An 18,312-nucleotide genomic window follows, 5' to 3' on the forward strand; every position below is an offset into this window, starting at 1 on the left:
CTAGTAATTTGTAATCTGGCGCTCTGTGGAAGGCCGCAAGAGAACAAGGCGAATATAGCTTTGTTAAACTCTATCCATGTACGATCAAATTACTAAGCGGTTATTACATCTATGTTCATTGAATAATGCGTAAAACATCGTGTCTAAAGTGACAAATGACTCATCGTAGGTCCTTCGAACTCTCTGCCATAATTTCTCTTGACTGTTGCCAAAAACTGCCTCTTACCATCCCTCCTACATTTATTACTCAGCTAAGGAAGTTTAACCAGGGAGTCATTAATGGCTCCATAATTTCTTTCATTAGTTTGGGAACATTTGTTACCTGATTAGACCATTTCAGATGTAACCATAGAAAGCAATCGAAATTTCCAATCTTTGATATTTCCTTCATCTTTTGGAAGTTTAATTTAGCAGTCAAGCTGATGACCTGCACACAGTTGTTATGTGGTACAGAACGTCCCACCAAAGCAAAGCAAATGTTGTAGCGTTTAAGCGAAGCAGAGCATCTTTGAGCAGACCAATCAAACTCTCTAGAATTTCAGTAACTATCAATAACCATTTGAAAAATTTCGGGCGCCATTTCACACCATTATTAACAAATGTCTTAATAACCTCCTATAAAAAAAAAAATTAAAAAAAAATGTTCTCTTGTGATAGATGGTTAGTCAGTAACTGCTTGCCTTTGTTACATGTATAATGTATCAGATTGGACAAAATTTCTTTCTCGTGACCAGTACAACCAGTGTGCAGTAAATGTTGAGAATGTTGCCATTTATGCAATTAGTAGTACAAAAGCTCTACTTACATTGGAATTCCACACATACTCCCAGATATTTTTTTCACAATTTCTTTTCACTATAAAAATAGTTTTCATTCATTAGACTCGTTGTTCTTACAATATGTTACAAAACACCTATGTCCAGGAGGACTTATATGTAGTATCATGCTCAGCTTAGATGTTCTGATGTTGCCCTCTGGAATTCTTTAGGTGAAAATATTATGAATATCAAATCAATATCAACTTATAAAAGACATCTTAAGCATTATCTACTCAAGGAATAATTTTGGTCCGTGCCCTTACTTCTCATTTTACCACCCACAGTTTTTTCTTTTTCCCACACTTGTTTGTTTCATTAAGAAATGTATATAACTACTGCAGATGGTGACTTGATGTGTTGGTGACTCCGAAATTGCCAATCTTAATACCTCTCTTTTGTAAGGTTTGCGTGTGCTACTTCTCACACACGATTGAATCCGTGTGTCAATCTATGCAAGCGTCATAGATTTAACAACAATAAGAAACACCACAATAGCAGCAGGCCTTCAATTTCACCAGAAAGGAACCGTTCGACCGTGTGACTACTTTACCAAATTTTTTAATTTCATATTATGTATTTCCATTCATATCCAAGCAATGTCAAACACGTGTACCAGTGCGATCAAAGAGCGGAATTCCTGCGCGATTATTCAACATGGAAAATTAATTTTATTGCTGCTGGTCTTTTGCGTCACAGTCGAATGACTCAGTACTTATATTCTTTTTTTTTTGGGGGGGGGGGGGGGTTGGAAAGGACTTTTTGGGTACTAATGGCAGTTTTCCTTTCAAACAAATTTCCTGCATTCCTCTCTTTTGTTAACCCGGTGGCCTAGACTAGATCTTTGTCATCGTGAGAAAAATCATTGCAATAGTAGGGCGGATGTAAGCGTGTGATTGGAATGTATGTAAATTTGAATTGGGTATTGTGTGTGTTATTTCTCTCTCTATATTTAGTTGGTAGCAACTGGTACCTGATGAAAGGGTAATGGGTAAAAGTGTATTTTGCACATTTGATCAAGCCGTGAGTGACAATTTGCAAAGCTTTTCAAACATTCTTTTTTTGGCATCTATAAAGTATTCAGAGGAGTGATGTGTGGTTGATTAGCTCTCCTTTATGGATAGTTAAAGTGTAATTAAAACACTGCAGTGGTGAGATCAACTTTGTAGGGTTGTAAATCAATCTGGTTGAAACAGGGAAGAGGGATGTGAATCTTTGTAAAAGTAGCTAACTGTGCACAAATACTCCACTCCTTCCCCTATATGTGCTAACTAAGCCAAAACTTTCTCCATTTAACTAATTGATCAACCTGCAGCACAGTTCTAATGATAAATGATTTAGTTTTAAGATTACAGGTTAATTGAGGACCACAGTTGGTAAAAAAAATAGTGATATTTCATCAAAGTTATTAAGATATAATTCTGTACAGTTTTAAGGGAGTTTATAGTGAAAGCCAGATTTGCAAGAATTTGCTTTCGCTCAATTCAAATCCATTGTTATTGATGTACAGTTAAACAACAAAGAAACAGCAACAATTAAAACTGATGTGTGCTCAATACACACAAGTCTCATCTTTAACACTCTTTGCTTTTGGAACTAATAAAATACATGGACTATTTATTTTCCAACTTTTTACTCCACCTCTAAGACAGGTGGGCATCTTGGAATGTCTGTTGTAAATGCCCTTTGATAGGAACCTTGTATTAGCTCGTAAAGATGCTTTATAGGAAGGACAATGCCTAGATACTTTAGCCTTTAATCACCCTATGTTTACTCTAGCCACTTAAAAGTGAGCTAACAGTGAACCTGCTCTCCTTTAAGCTGGTCATACATGACTTCCAAACCATCTAAATCCCTTGTTCAATAAAGACCCACAACTTTTACAGTCAACGTAATGAATTTAATCCTACCCATTATCAACAAAACCTATTCTCCCTACCAGGGATGTTCACATCTGTATTGATGGTCCCATTATCTGCATCCCTTTGTTCTCTTACAGTGTTGGTAGTATTTTACACAACCAACTCATTGCCCTTCCTACCCCCCCCCCCCCCCAACCACTCTTGGATCCTTTGTATTGTCTAGTTTTTAAACCTCTTTCTTTCCTCTGGGTATGGTAACTCAAAACAAGTGTAGTAGCACCAGAGACCACCAGATCAATAAAATTGTCTGCTAGCATGGTGTATTTGTAGTACTATTCATGATTGTATTTACTATTACTAATAGGAGATAATTTGTCTGCATAGTATATATTCTATACTTGCAAATCAAGTTCTCCCAAGTAGAGTCTGTGTTCAATGACAAATCTCATGGTAATTAAAGCAGCCAAGCGAATTAATTACATAATCCTCAAAAACATATTTGAGGATTATGTAATTTCCTATGTACGGTGGTCAGGTTTTCTATTGATCATTTGAACATGCACACTAGTAGGGCTTGAAATCGCCATGCTGTTGGCTGTACTTGGAATGATGATAGTTGACTTGCCCTGTAAAACCAGGGGTTCCCTAAATGGGGTGCATGAACCCCCAGGGGTTGCGTGAGTCCTTCCCAGGGGGTTTGTGAGACGTTTCTGAAAGTCAAAACTAGAGAACTTTTTGTTGAAGTAATAATTTAGTAATGTACGAAAGTCGTACAGGTCTATCGACAAACTCTACAATATTATACTATGAACTTGATCTTTTACGAAGCATTGTTATACGTATTATAGCATAATAATGACTCAGATCGTGTCTCGAAAAGTTGGGGGTTGGTGGACAACTCTGACATCCACAGGGGGTTCGTGGGGGATAAAGTTAGGGAAATCCTGCTGTAAACCAAACCTAGTATGTCACTCTGTATATTGTTCATTTCAGTATTCATTTTATTAAAATATACCTTTCCTTCTGTGTGCTGTTTGATATCAATTAAAGTTATTTAATTTGGGAAGGGAGAAATAGCAATAAAAGAAATCGTTATAATTTATTGAGGAAATTAAGAGATTATTTTTATTTAAAAAAAAACAACATGTTTTTTCAGAATTCAAGTAAAAAAAGTCCAATCACCTGATGTTGGTTGAATATTTGAATAATATTAAAGTTACAGTAGCTCAAAGCAATATGTAAATTTCACCTTATGTGATTTAGTGCCAAAGTAGATACAAAAGTTTCTGAATTCAAAATTGAATCAGAAAAACCGTTAATGACTTCTCAGCCTTTGTAGCCCCTCGTCTAACGGACAGATATATGTTATAGTAGAAAAACTTTGTATCCTTCAGATTCAGATACTGTAGTGGCTTTAGAAGTACCTTCCGAGGATAATTATTCAAAACTGAGGAAATCTCAAGTTTGCATAGCTTGAGTTAGGAATGGCTGCCAAGTGTGAGGCTTGTCAAACTTGTCACTTTTAAGATAGCAGAAGGTGGTTTTAGTTTACATGTTCCCATTAGTTTTAATGTCTCTTCATAATTTATAGCCATGGTTAACATTGCTTTAGTAAAACAGCACCCTGTGTAAATGAAGTAGTTAAGATGAGTAATCTGTCACCCTTTTGTCATTATAGTATTCAACTTCTATGGATTGAATACTTTTATCAGATGAACGATTATTTCAGTTTATTCATAATAGTCTATAAGAGGTTCCTACATTTGTCTGCACATCTAAGAAGCTCCTATAAATTTTTCATTACTTTTAACGAAAATGTGATATATCATCTAGTGAGGAGATTTTCGAGAAACAAGCCAGCGATGTTATTAAGTGGAAATAATCTACGGAATTTAAAAGATCTGAACAAATTCACAGTAGACGAAATGCCTGTGTGAATGAATGTTGGAATGGTCAAAAGAATTAATTAAGAAGGTTGTTTTAGTTGGTTTGGGCTTGAACTCTCTGAATAATAGTCCTATTTATAATAAATAGTTTGATTACTCATTATTTCGAGCAAATTTTGTTCTGTTCACAGTGATGTCATTGTCTCTTTAGAGCTTGTAAATTTATTTGGGATGCAAATACCAATTATGCTTGATATTTACATTTAGTTTTCTTTCTTTCATGATGTTAAGAAATATATAATGCTCCTTGCCAATGTTTCAATCTCTTAATGTCAAGATAATAAAATTAAACTTAGTTTAAGGAGCTGAAGATGGAATCCTTCATATAGTGGAGGATTTGTAGTAAACGCCTAAACATTGTTCAGTTTTATCCGTTGTTGTCTAATTCCGTGAACACTCATAGTTGTGGCATTTAAGGGTCCAGTAGAAACATTTTGGAATGAAAATGCAAAAGTTATGCAAAAAATTTTCAATATACTTGTGACATTTTTGCATCCAGAACAAATAGCTCATGAACATGAAAATTTATGAAAAATTTGTTCAACAATTTCATCTGTTGATTCTAACAATTTGGATGATATTTATTATATTGATTATTTCCCAGTTTTGTCTGGATATCAACTTTGTCATCCTGCAAGCCTTAATTAGCATACGACTGCCATAATTATCATCATCAGCCCCCATTTAATTGGCATTTAATCTTTTGTTAAATTCACCGCCGAACGTGTCACCCCAGAAACTTTTCACATGCGGTTACCGACAGTAGCTGCAGCTAGTATGTACATCAGTCGCAACTTAGGTGTTCTTTCTATCGGTGAAACTGAAGTTTATACGTTAAAGAAGACTCTCAACTATTGAGAGGAGCCCTGACTGCATCGATGCAAAGGAAATGGGTTAGAAATTACACCTGTCGAAACTTCAGACTGAATGTAGAATTTAACATCTCTGTCGTGTAAGTTTCATTATTTTACATTCAAAGGATGATGGGTGGTGGAGGAGGAAATTTAGCAGAAGATTACATCTGGAGGGGGGATACTGCCGCTTTGATCGATAACATTGATTCTCTACCGATCGCAATGATTCAAATGAAACCCGAGAGATATAGCGTTTATATAGCAGGGGGGAAACAAATTGTGGAACGGCTAGTTTTGGTGTCCGCTTAATTAAAGACCCTGCAACTCTTCGTCATTGAAATTTCCGGAACTCTGTCTATATGAGAAGGCGCTCATTCTTACTCACAGGGGAAATGAAATGTGTCCAGGTTTGATGAATTTGTAGTGTTAGCCGTAGGTAAACTCTTCGCTGTACAAGAAATATATAAGCAAATTTGAGCTAGTTCAGTTTCAAAAGATATTCGCTAACTGGGTGATTGCTTTGTTTTTTCGCAAATATTATGTTGTATATCGCTAACTTTGGTTTAATGCCGTTTTGAAGACCACAGTCTAAAAAATTTAATAGTTAATTTGCAATGAAGTGATTTTAGTCAGTATACTGAAGCCTTAAGTAAATAATACTGTACCTGTGCTTAATGTATAGATTCATGAAGTTACTAAAGTTTACTTAGAAATTTCTGTTTGAAAGGAAAAAGGAAAAAGAAAAAAAAAATCCCCCAACTGCACTAACACCATGAATTAATGACAACAATAACAGAACTTGAACTTGAACTTCAAAAGACGTCATACGTGGGAGGTGAACAATAAAGCATTTTCCCGCCTTTTCTGTTCAATATAGATAGAGCAGATAGATCAAACATTTGACTCTGGGGGAGGTGAAGGGGAAGGGGGGTGGGAAGTGTCTATAAAAGATCATTCAGTTCCATTCAAATCTTTTTAAGTATTTTAAATTGGTTTTGAAATAATATGTGAATATAGTCACTTGAATATTAAATGCCTTGTGTTTCTCGTTAGGAATGCTAAGCGTTATGGGATGATAAGTATGTTTGTATTATTGTGTCAAGTCTGACTGATTAAAGTCAATTACATTTTTCAATGATTCATGCAGACCCTATAGATAGAGCTTCAAAAAACAAAACAAAAACGTGAGTTAAACTCCATGTCATTTTGCAAACTGTTTGAAGTGGGGTCATTGATCTGCTTCCCCAGCTGCACGCCCGCTGCAGCTAGTATTCAGTCAGTTAAACTGTGTGTGTAGTTCATGTTCCTAGACTAAACAAGGAAAACACTCAGTAGTGAAAATAAATGACATGCTCTTCAATGTTTATAAAGAAGGAAGGAAATAAGGAAGGCAAGGGTACTATACTTCCTGTATTTCCTTCTTCCATGAACAAGTCCAGTGTTCAGTGGTTGCCTCTTGGCAAACATTTATGACATCAAATGTCACTAATGGACTATCTTACAAGTATATACCTTCATTGTAACACTGATAGTCGTATCTCTACCTGTAGTAGAGTATTATTTATATGTATTCACATAGCAGAAACATTGTCCTAGCTACCTGCATCAATGTGGCACATAGAAAATCTATTAGTTTTGTAAATTTGGAATCAGTCACGTATTATTATTTTACTTTCTTTCTTCCAGTGGCTCATCTTTTGTATTATAAAACTATTCTAACATGCTGTAATTTCCTTCTTTGGAAAATTCTGAATCAGAGCTGTCTGTGTTTGCCAAAAGATCTAATTCTGAGATCAAAATGTCATTTTCACTTTTGCAGCAATTTACACACAGGGCTTACTAATCACTTTTGTTAAAAACATTTGATAAAATATGTTTGGTTGATATTTCTCTCTTTTCAAATACACAGTAAAACTCTCAATATGGTACAGTTTTGTACAGATTTGTAACGTGCCATAAATTTGCTTTCATAATTTATGTAAAACCTTGAACAGTCACAGCTTAATATTTCCGAAAACATCGGTCCCTTGTTTTTACTCGTTTACTTCTGTTTACCCGCAAAGCCCCTGTTAAGATTCTGTTTTCCTTTCAATGCATATATATATATGATGGCCATCAATCCATTAATATTGTCAATGTTTCCAGCTTGTTGCACTTCAAATTGGAGGTATTAGTCATAAACAAACGTGGACATACAGTATATATTTACTTGAAAAGCAATATATACTTTGTGACATTACCATTGCTGATTAGTTGGGGAAGGTAACGGTGCCTGTTATAATATTAAACCTAACGTTATACAATCCACATAATTGAGGCACCCTTTCTAAAGGTTTTGTGGGCAGGCTTAACTTACGAATTCTTACAATGATTCATACTGCACAGTTAACAGAAGATACTGTACTTTACTACTTTTTGTTTCCAGGGGGTTGGGAATATGGGTGGGAGAAATGAGACCAACCAAATTTGATTCGGGTAATCATTTCACCCCTGTCCATTCTACTTCTCTCTCCCTTCCTTCTATATGTTTTATAAATAAATTAAAATTGAATGTACCTTTCAGCTGTTCAGCAGTAAAACATGGAAAGAATAACAGTTAGGCGTACAAAAGGAGAAATTTCTGTTTTCATAGTGCAGAGTCATTCCAAGATATTTATGACTATTTAAGCTAAATTTCGTCTCACTTTTGTGAAACATTTAATCTTATAATCTCTAAATTGATGAAGGAATAAACCTGAGACCACACATAAAATAAACACAGACAAATTGTTGTTATTGTTATATATATTCGTTTACGAGAAAAGAAATCGTTGCGGTAATGAAGATCAACATGGTCAATTGCCGTCGTCGTGGTAACATTTGTTTGTTTTAAATTTTTGTACGTTGTTGATCGTTATCTTGGGATAACATCTTCCGAGGAGTCAACACAAATTTCGACATTGATGCGTCAACGGATTGCGGTTTACGACCATTAGAAGTGTCACTTTGTCATTCATGCATACATGGATCTGTCAGATGGGATCGGTTGACGATGATGAAAATGTTTAACTAATGAGATAATTCAAGTATGATTTTGCCCTTCAACGTTGATCTCAAACACAATATTAGTTCTTAAACTCTCTATGTGGTTCATTGGGCCGGCATTATTGGAACCGTATGTTATTAAGTCTACATATATATATTTGTGTGTGTTAAAATATATATATATATAAGTAGTTGTTTATTGTAGATCGGGAAAGCGTGAAGTCAATTAGATGCATGTCACCCGTCACAGAGTGGTGTCATTCTGGCGTCGAGATCTCTAAGAATGTCTCTGAGATGAAGTGTGATCTCTGACGAATTACGCTTTGGTATTGCTGGTTATGACACTATGACAGTTTCAGCTATGAATACATCCAGCTTGGTGAGGATTATCGAGAGAGGAGAGCTAGTGGTTTTAATAGTCGGCAATTTGGTGTCAGTGATGCCTTGCAGGTCGACAAAGAGAATTTTGTGGATGAAACTGTAGTGTCTACTAATGTACTGATGATATGAAAAATTTACTTAGATTTCCATACTGTAGGAAGAAACAAATGGGACATATTGCTGCCTAACATTACTAGTATTAAGAAAGTATGTATTAAGTATTCACATTCATGAGAATATTGTGAGTACGAGTGACTGGACCAATTAACGTTTTTTAGAAAGCTATAGACCTATAGCATTACTGTGAGAAAGTTTATGTACCAGATGAATATATATTTATATGGAGACAACACTTCAAATGGGTACACTATGTACTTTAATATATCATATATTAGAGAGTGTAATTGCCAGAGTGGAGACATTGAAATATTTATAAATGGTACTATTATCACGTGAGTGAATAAAAATGGTTTCATTGCTACTATGAAAAAAAACAGTTAGTTTTGAGAATGCTTAACATTGTAGTATGTTAAACATGATTAATTCAATATTAAGCCCATAAGTGAATCAGTAACTTTTGTTACTTTTTACAGTAACTTTTTCTATTGGTGTTCTGTACTGCCTAATGGCCTATATTTGTTGCGAGAAAATTCATACAATGGGCAAATTCCAGTTCTTTGCTTCAGAAATGGATGTTTAGATTTGACAGACTTGGATAGAGGAAATATATCTAGTTTCTCAAATTTGCTAGCTTATTTATGTTCATCCCAAATTCAGCAAGTCCTGTATTGGTGTCCTTTTCACAATTAATATTCACAAATTATACCTAATGTATACATGCAAACCCCCAAATCACAGGTACGGTACATATTGGGTTAAATTTTTGTCCATACAAGTCCAGACACGTTTCTAAACTTCTAAACTTTCAAAGCATTTTAGCATTCCAGGGTGTCCTGCCAAGAAGAACAGAACAGATATCTGGTGGTATTTTATATAGACTGCTCTCCAGATAATCCTATTGAGAAAACCCAGCAGCCCTGTAGCATTGTGTCAATGGGGGCCAGTTTAAAGTGGAAAGCCTGAGAAAATAGAAAGGGGGGGGGGGGAATCAGTCAATAGGTTTCATCCTCTCAAATCATTTATTTGTAGAAGGTTTGCTTTTCTTTGGGGTGGATGAGAGCTTAGCATATAGCAGTGCCAAAAGATGTGAACTTGTTTGATCTGGTTCATCCATTAAGAGCTGGGAGGGCTTGGGATAGGTCAGGGGAAACAATTGAAATTTGAACACAAAAGGTATTTCTGCTGTACTTGCTTGATATCCAAACAGGTAATCTCTGAAGGGGGGGGGGGGTGTTGCAGTTGTAATAAGACTGGTTCTTTTTAGGTGATCTCTGGTGGTATATAGCACATCATACTTACAACAGTACAGTATGTAATGTGCATATGCAGACTTTGACTTGGTGTACTGTACAACACTGTATACCACAGATTTGTGTTTCAACAGTTTTTGAGCAAACCTATATATAAATATATATATATATATATATATATATATATATATATATATATATATATATATATATATATATATATATATACATATATATATATATATATACATATATATATATACACATATATATATATATATATATATACATATATATATATATATTTTAAATTGTTGGATGCATGTTATTTGTGTAACTTCATGTATAACGTTTAACTCTTACGTATTTTGTGTTACAGAATTCATAAAAATTACAATGAATAAATTATTCAACCCTGAATATGAATAAAATTTTGGTATGACCATCTTGATATTTCAATATGCTGACGATGTTAAAGAAGGCTCGTGTAATACAAGTACTATAACATGTACAGTACAGCAGGATATCTAATGAGTTAGGACAAAAACAACTTAAATATCACGCCGAAACCTCAGGCAACTGGTTACATGTCAAATATTTTATATATCAACCATTTCCCACCACAATTGAAGGGATAACTCATACCCTTACTGGAGAGCATACCGTATGTGTACAAATTCATCCACTGGGGGGGAAATAAAAACAAAAATAATTTTTTTTTTTTTCAAACAAGCAGTTTTGAATTTACGGGCCTTCTCCTAGTTACGGTACTTGTTTATGAGATCACTGTACTGTCCCTTTTTCCCGGAACAATTGAATCTCATTTTCCAATTAAAGTTTCACTTCCCATATTTTCATACCGATGAAAAGTTAATATTATAAAGAGATCTTCCTCTTGCGTGATGATATCGGTTACTTTGTGTTTTTGAAAACCAAATTTTACAGAAGGCGACTACTGTACTTCCTCAATGCTTCCCACTCACACACATATTCTCAAACAATGAATTATTTGAAAGAGGAACTACTTTCTCCAAACTTTGGAAGATCCTCACAAGTTTCAGTCCAGTTCCATAAGTGCATGGTTCATTACCTGTCAAAAAAAAAAACCTCTCCAGAATTTGCTGCCCGATCCTAAACAGAACAAAAACTAAAACTAGACCTTTTGGAAAATGAAAACAGAAAAAAAAAATTGGAGTTAATTGCTGAGTCGGCTGAACAGTAAGTTGCAAACATGTACGTCATACTCCTGATACAGGTTGAGTCGAGTCTGTAAGGGTCACGTCTTTATTTGTTTACAAACTGATTTCTATGTACATTTTGGTAATGTTGTTACCATGGTGATTTAAAAAAAAATGCTCAGTACAGTAATTATTAAAGCTGAAGTTTGGTGTTACCAACCTAAAAATAAGTATACTTTAACATCGGGTAAAGCCATATTATGAAACCAGCAAAAGGTCAATATTTTTTTTCTCGATTAATATATAGAGTTTTGCATCGTTTAATTTGATGATATTTAATCTAAGACATGTGGCAAATATATTCAAAGGTTTGTTTTGAACTGTAAGATTGTCTTAATTGACCAGATCTATTCCCAACTGGTCATTCTTAAGTATAAATCCAGAAATCCCAAATTTGTTGTTCGCTGCAGCACAGATCGCTTGTGTGCTTTCTTGCTTGCTAGCTGGCTCCAATAAATTTCCTGTCTATAATTAGAACAACCACTTCTGTGATTATGACAGAAATTTTAAAACCTGATGTTAAACTTGACCAACTCAAAAAAGTGTTTTGCAGTTATAAATTCATTATTGCTTGGCAAATCAGTTTAAATACTGTACCTAATCGTGAATTTACTGCATATAATTGACGGCAGAGGAATGATATGGCCGGAATCCGCAGGAGCAGATAAACTTTCGGTTAAGATTGTTGATTAGTTGATTGTTGATCAGATGTTGATCAGTGTTGTTGCCCCCTAAATATGCTAGAAATTCAGATAATGGCCACTCGTGATCAATATCCAACAAGCATTTTACTGCCACTCTAAAAGTAGTTTAATCCACACTGTGAGGCATCTCATTCATTGTTGATTTTATAACATTTCCTGAATGTCCGCGAAAATGTAGAAGTGTCTGAGCCTCCATGAAAGTACTTTCAAAGACTTTTAGCAATGTTCAGCAGGCTAATAATATGGGCGCAATATATATACGGATTATATACAGATATCAACAAGACTGTCAAATTTGTCAGATACAGCAGTATGTATGCAAATAGTGTATAGTATACTGTGGTATGTTACTTAAAATGTATATTTCCTTACCCTAGCTTCTAGACTCTCCTTTCTGTCTGAAAGAATTTCTTCAACAGATTAAACAAAAATTGGTTTCACACTTATCTTAATATCCCACCTGATATGGTACTAAGATAGAAAGTGTTGGGAATTGAGCTCCTGGTAGAAGAAAATAATTTTGTTAAAGCATGCAGCAAGTATATGATAATTTAGATAACACAGTATTTGACACATACTCAATATAATGTACCCTATAACAGCCCCATATCATATACAGTCCATATACCAACTTTCTGTGAACTACACTTCACCATATTTTCAACCTTTTGGGGATTGGGAACTTCCATAAATTTTGGGTTTTCCCCAAAGAATTAAGATTTAAATGAGGTTGGTGTGTAAATAATTTGTTACACCCCATTTACAAAGGGCAGAGAAGGAATGCTTTCTATTTTTCTGAACATTTTCTTCCTCTCCAACCCCCCTTTTCATCAAAAAGGTCAGAGAGGTTACCATCCCTGGAGAAATAATTGTGAACTTTTTGGAGACTGAAGGAAAATCTGTTGTAGAAAAATATTTCATGGACACAGCTATGGGAAGGATATATGCTAAGGTTAAGAATTTTAACTCCCAGGAAGGGAAAATAATGCTTACTGAAAAAAAAGAAGGAAACATTCATAAGATAAACAACAAATTTTTTGTGGGGGACAGTTAAAATTGCTGGGGTTAAACTTAATTTATTGGCGGAATTCAGAAGGAATTTACAGTTTAGCTCTACACTTTGATAAAACTCAAGCTTACGAAGATTGGATAAAACTCGAGCTTTCAAACAACAACTGATATAGATATAGTTAATAGCTTTATTTTGCTGTAGATACTGTAACCATGCGTAAACAAAATAGGTGAGAAGAAATTTAGTTGATAAAAAAATTCAAATTTTACAGTGTGGAGAAACACAATGAAAATATGTGGCTTTTGTCAGCTACAGTATGATGATTTTATCTATAACAATAGATTTTATGCTTGTCAGACTGGCTGGAATGCCAGTTAAATTACCTTTGTATTGTGTTATACTTGGCTGTTGTTTGGAGCAGGGGTGTAGGTTCCCTGTCCCCTTGACACTATCGATATCAAAGAAATGTATTTGGTTAGTGGAATGGGACACTGAATAATTTTAGTGTTCAAATTTTGTGAAGCGGCCTAACTAGTTTTTGAAGGCTCTGACTTTTGTCTCTCTAACACATTGAACAAAACTGTTGTATTTGTACATGTATGCATCTAACTTAATTTGCACAGTTAGTACATGTACAGTATGCATCTAACTTTGCATAGTTAGTACATGTAGGCATGTTACTTTGCACAGTTAGTACATTTAGGCATGTTACTTTACACAGTTAGTACATGTAGGCATGTTACTTTGCACAGTTTGTACATGCATCTAACTTTGCACAATTTGTACAGGAATTTTAACATATATTGCGATGTGCTGCTGGGTTAATCTGTTACCTGTGGCAGGAACTATGTTGATCAATATTGAAAATGTAATAGCATCTAGATGCATTCAGATACAAAATCTATCCCGTCATACAAAATAAATGGATTTTTTTTTGAAAACCAAATAGCAGAGGACAAATATGTCTACCAGGAAAGATTGGAATGTTTTCCCTCAGTGTTTGGACCCCACCAAAGCAGAGGCAACCTTGAGTAACAAAAAAGCTAACAGGTTATTGAAAGGTTAAACTGACTGTGCAGCAACAGCAGTGTCTTCCTATCCATCTAGCCTGTCTGTTAACTCTTCAATCAGATCGAGCATTTTTTTCTCTTGAAGTCTTACAATGATGGCAGCCATGGCAGTTGATTTGATCTCTGTCTGTCAACTGTCCATAAAGTAGAAAGTTGGTTAGTGATGAAAGTGGTTTGTCAGGGAAAGGATGTTCGAATCTTCATCTGAAAGGGATGCTCAGAATGAAACCCACAGAAGATAAAAAGGCTAATTTATCATGGCTCAAAAATACCTATGAAAAGTAAAGTATGATATGAACAAATTGTCTTTCACATTTATTTTGCTGAAATGCTGCATTTTGTACATTTAGTGTGTATTACAATATGCCAAGCTAGTTGAATTTCATAAGCTATTTTTTAAAGGGGGAAAAAGGAACCTCCCTTTAATGTATATATTTTCTATTAGTTATGGACATTGGACAATGGACAATCAAAGATTGAGTAATGACATAATATGCATTATAGATTTCAAAGGCTTGTAAGTCATGAAATAACAATTTAGCACTAAATATTGGGGGGGGGGGGATAAAAGAATATTTTAGCACTGCATCCCTTTCCTGTGTCAATGTTCACTAACTTATTCCTACTTAGTAATACTTAATCCACCATTCTGAAGATGGCCACTCTACACCTGCTTCTTTTTGTCCCAAGTTGAATCATTCTCAACGTCTTGTCAGTGACTAACAGCCAGCTCACATGTTTTTGTGAATTTTGATTATTTTATCCTGTCTCTTTTCTCTGCTATATTTGTGTCCAATACTTCATGCCCTTTAAAGCTCAGGTGCTTGTTTCCACGAATTGTAATACTTCTTTATGTAAATTACAGGAAATTAGAGCAGTACATGGTAACGTCCTGGAAACATTTATTAATTACCATATATATGTCAAGTCCTCTCACCCCTTCAGATATCCTCACCGAAGCATTAAATGGAAAGTGTTCCTTTTAAGAAGCTTCTTTCATTATTTTTGTCTATATTTTATGTGGATATTACCATATTGGTCTCAGCAATATCCATGTGACTTAATTTTGTGATATGTTACGATATTAAAAAATAAATAAACAAAAGTTAGTTGTGGCTAATCACTCGCTGAATCAAAGATGTTCTGGAAAAGTTTAATAGGCAACAAATTTGATGTTAGTCAAATATGATGTCGTGATTCCGTTTGTACTAGTTGTGACGTAAGCATTTTGCATTGACTGTAAAATGCCAAGTCCTTGCGCTGGAGTATTTGAATATGATCCCTCCTACATAGATGAGGTGAGAAAAAAAAACACAGATCTCAACTTTTGCCACAATATGTTATTATGAAAAGCAAATAAACACAACCAGTTCATTTTAATAAATCATTGACGTACATCTACCCTTCTATGTTTACTTTCTTTCTCTCTCAAACAATGCAAATTATGGGTACTGTTTTAATGAGCAGTCGTGACTCAAGACACGTGGCAGCTACTCCAGCCCTTCTCAAATGAGTTTCCATAAACACATTCCAATGAATCAATGTACAGACATGTTATACTCATTCCAGTAGTAATTACCCAAGCTTATGTTCAAGATGTCATAAATTTTAATAAAGGGGTTGCTCTGCGAAGATTTTGTAAACAAATATTCGTTAAAACAGTCCTTGTTTATCTTTTATTTACAGAGGAGTTTGAATTTCAGAATCTTCTAAGACTTTTGGGTTTTGGCTTCAGTTTATCAGTTTTAATTCATCAATACGGGATGGCATGACGTTTGTTTACAATGAAAATGAAGCGAAAGCTTTTGAATAATTTAGAGATGCAGATTGAAATGTGACAATCAACTGTGCGTGGTGTTGCTATACCTTAGCTGTAGACACAGTATTAGTTTTGTACAATGCTGTGCACAGTATGGTGTATTTCAGAAGGTTACGAGAGATCGTTGACTGAGAAGTTTGCACACCCCTCAAAATGGAATGAAAGGATTACTACTTTAGTTACGTACTGTACTTTATCATTGCACACTCACAGTGTGAAAATGTTGTTCAAGATCAGTGCCGCCCTTGTTATGTTGTTCGGTTGTCCACATCCAAAAGAGCAATAATACAGTATAGCTAACAAAATCTGTTGGATTTGGTAAATCAAAAGCAACAGTAGAAATGAGAGGGGAGGGGAAGGGAGAGAAGGGAAGGGAAGGGAAGGGGAAGGAAAGGGAGGGGGTTGGATAAAGGGAATTTGAATGTGTATCAGTTAAAGGGAACACTACTCCTTTAATTATTATGTTTAAAAAAAATTGAAATAGTTGTTAAAATAGCTTTAACTGAATTATTAATGAACCTGCCAATCTTCAATAAATGTTGTTAAATCAATCTTCAACCAATTTGCGGCTGGTGCAGATTTAAGGACCGAGCCAATGACGTTGTAGAAAAGGTTTTCATGCAATGTTTAAGCTGTGCAGATTCTTATTCAATTTTAATCACTTTATTCTTTAAAGTTTTTTTTTTCTTATGGTGTATGATATTCCATGACCCTGTGGCCTCTCCTGTTCCCTTGCTAGCTCAAAGTTTGTTCTCCAGGCAGAATCGACTTGACAAATTGTACAGCATCAGGTAGGTCTTTGATTAAATGCTGTTCATTTTGATAACTCTACAAGGTATTAAAAATCGGTCAAGCATGAAGACCTTGTTTTCAAAGACCTCCACCAAGTTTCAAAAAGACAATAAGACTCCCTTCAGTATCCCCAGAGGCCAAATAATAATGAAGAGGCAGAAGTAGAAATTTAGAGGGAAAAAATACAAATCATAAATTGTCAAATGGAGGATATCATAACACACACTCTCACTTGCTCTCTCTCTCTCTGAGCTCTTCAATTCACTTGGGTCTTTCATATTTGAAATTAACGCATCAATTTTCGAGAGCAACTTCACATTTTCAGGCGAGGAACGGCTTGAAACTTAACAATCCGAGATAGATGGTGTTAATTATTATCGGTGAAACAGACTCATTGAACCTCGGTTATAATTACAAAATATGGTTAATAGAGATGTCTTTTGAATTTAAAAGTTAAACAAACAGTAAGTAGCTGTACATGTTATTGGCAGATCTGTAATTAAGGCAAGAGACTGATTAATTAATGTAATGTAATGGGCAAGTTACAGTATATATACAGTATATACTGATTCGTACTGTACATGTACGGCATGGATTAACAGTATGCATCCAGCCGCTACTACAAACACACTGTAACAGTACTGTATGTGTAGCCTGACATTTGGATGAAATCATATTCCATAGTGCGCTACTTATACATGAATAGAGAAATGTTGGAAATATTGATCATGAAAGCTTAAAGCCAAAGGTGCCGGACATCAGGAGAGTTACCCCTTCCCCAGTGGCAGAGCTAGGGTTATTGGTCAGGAGGGGCGAGAATGGTCTGTAGGGGCGCTTTCGACACTATATAAGCGGAGCGCCACCACAAGTTGGCGCGTAGCGGACAGAAATTTTTTTGAGTAAAGATACTCTCTAGATCGCCGGAAATGACCCTTTCCGGGCCTTGCTAATTTGCAGATAAACGAAGAATAAATAGGTGTCATCGCCAAATTACACCAACAAAATGTGACAAATGTCAATATGTTGATGAGAGCGCAATAAAAAAGTCAATAATCGCGAATAAGTAAAATATGGTAAAACGCTGAAAAGGGCGCCAGCAGTCCATTTGAGTCCGTCAGGGGGGCATTCACCCCCCCCTTACTGTATGGACGCTCCGCCACTGCTCCTCCCCCCTCCCCCATGCAAGCTTTCTTTTCAGTAGGAAAGTTTTTGCTCAGAAATTCTCACAAATCAGATACCTCAAGCTTGCATGTTCAGTTGAGTAAGTTTCTGAAACATCTTCAAGAACTTGAGGAACAAAAGTAAAACTTCTTTCATTAATTGTTTCCTTTCCAAACTAAAACTAATAAATATATAATTTTTTCCCATAAAATTACTAAAACTCAGTGTCTTTCACCTTTCGGTCGTTGACTTTTTTCCTCCTTT

At 35.2% G+C, this 18,312-nt stretch overlaps 1 protein-coding gene across 4 annotated transcripts in view; it reads left to right on the forward strand.

The window, feature by feature from the left end:
• The window catches only part of LOC139961679 (plexin-A4-like), a 93,271-nt gene that overhangs the window by 34,706 nt on the left and 40,253 nt on the right, over positions 1-18,312 (forward strand). The gene's annotated exons all lie outside the window — the stretch shown is intronic.

This window comes from Apostichopus japonicus, chromosome 20, assembly GCF_037975245.1.
Source record: "Apostichopus japonicus isolate 1M-3 chromosome 20, ASM3797524v1, whole genome shotgun sequence".
NCBI classification, from domain to species: domain Eukaryota; kingdom Metazoa; phylum Echinodermata; class Holothuroidea; order Aspidochirotida; family Stichopodidae; genus Apostichopus; species Apostichopus japonicus.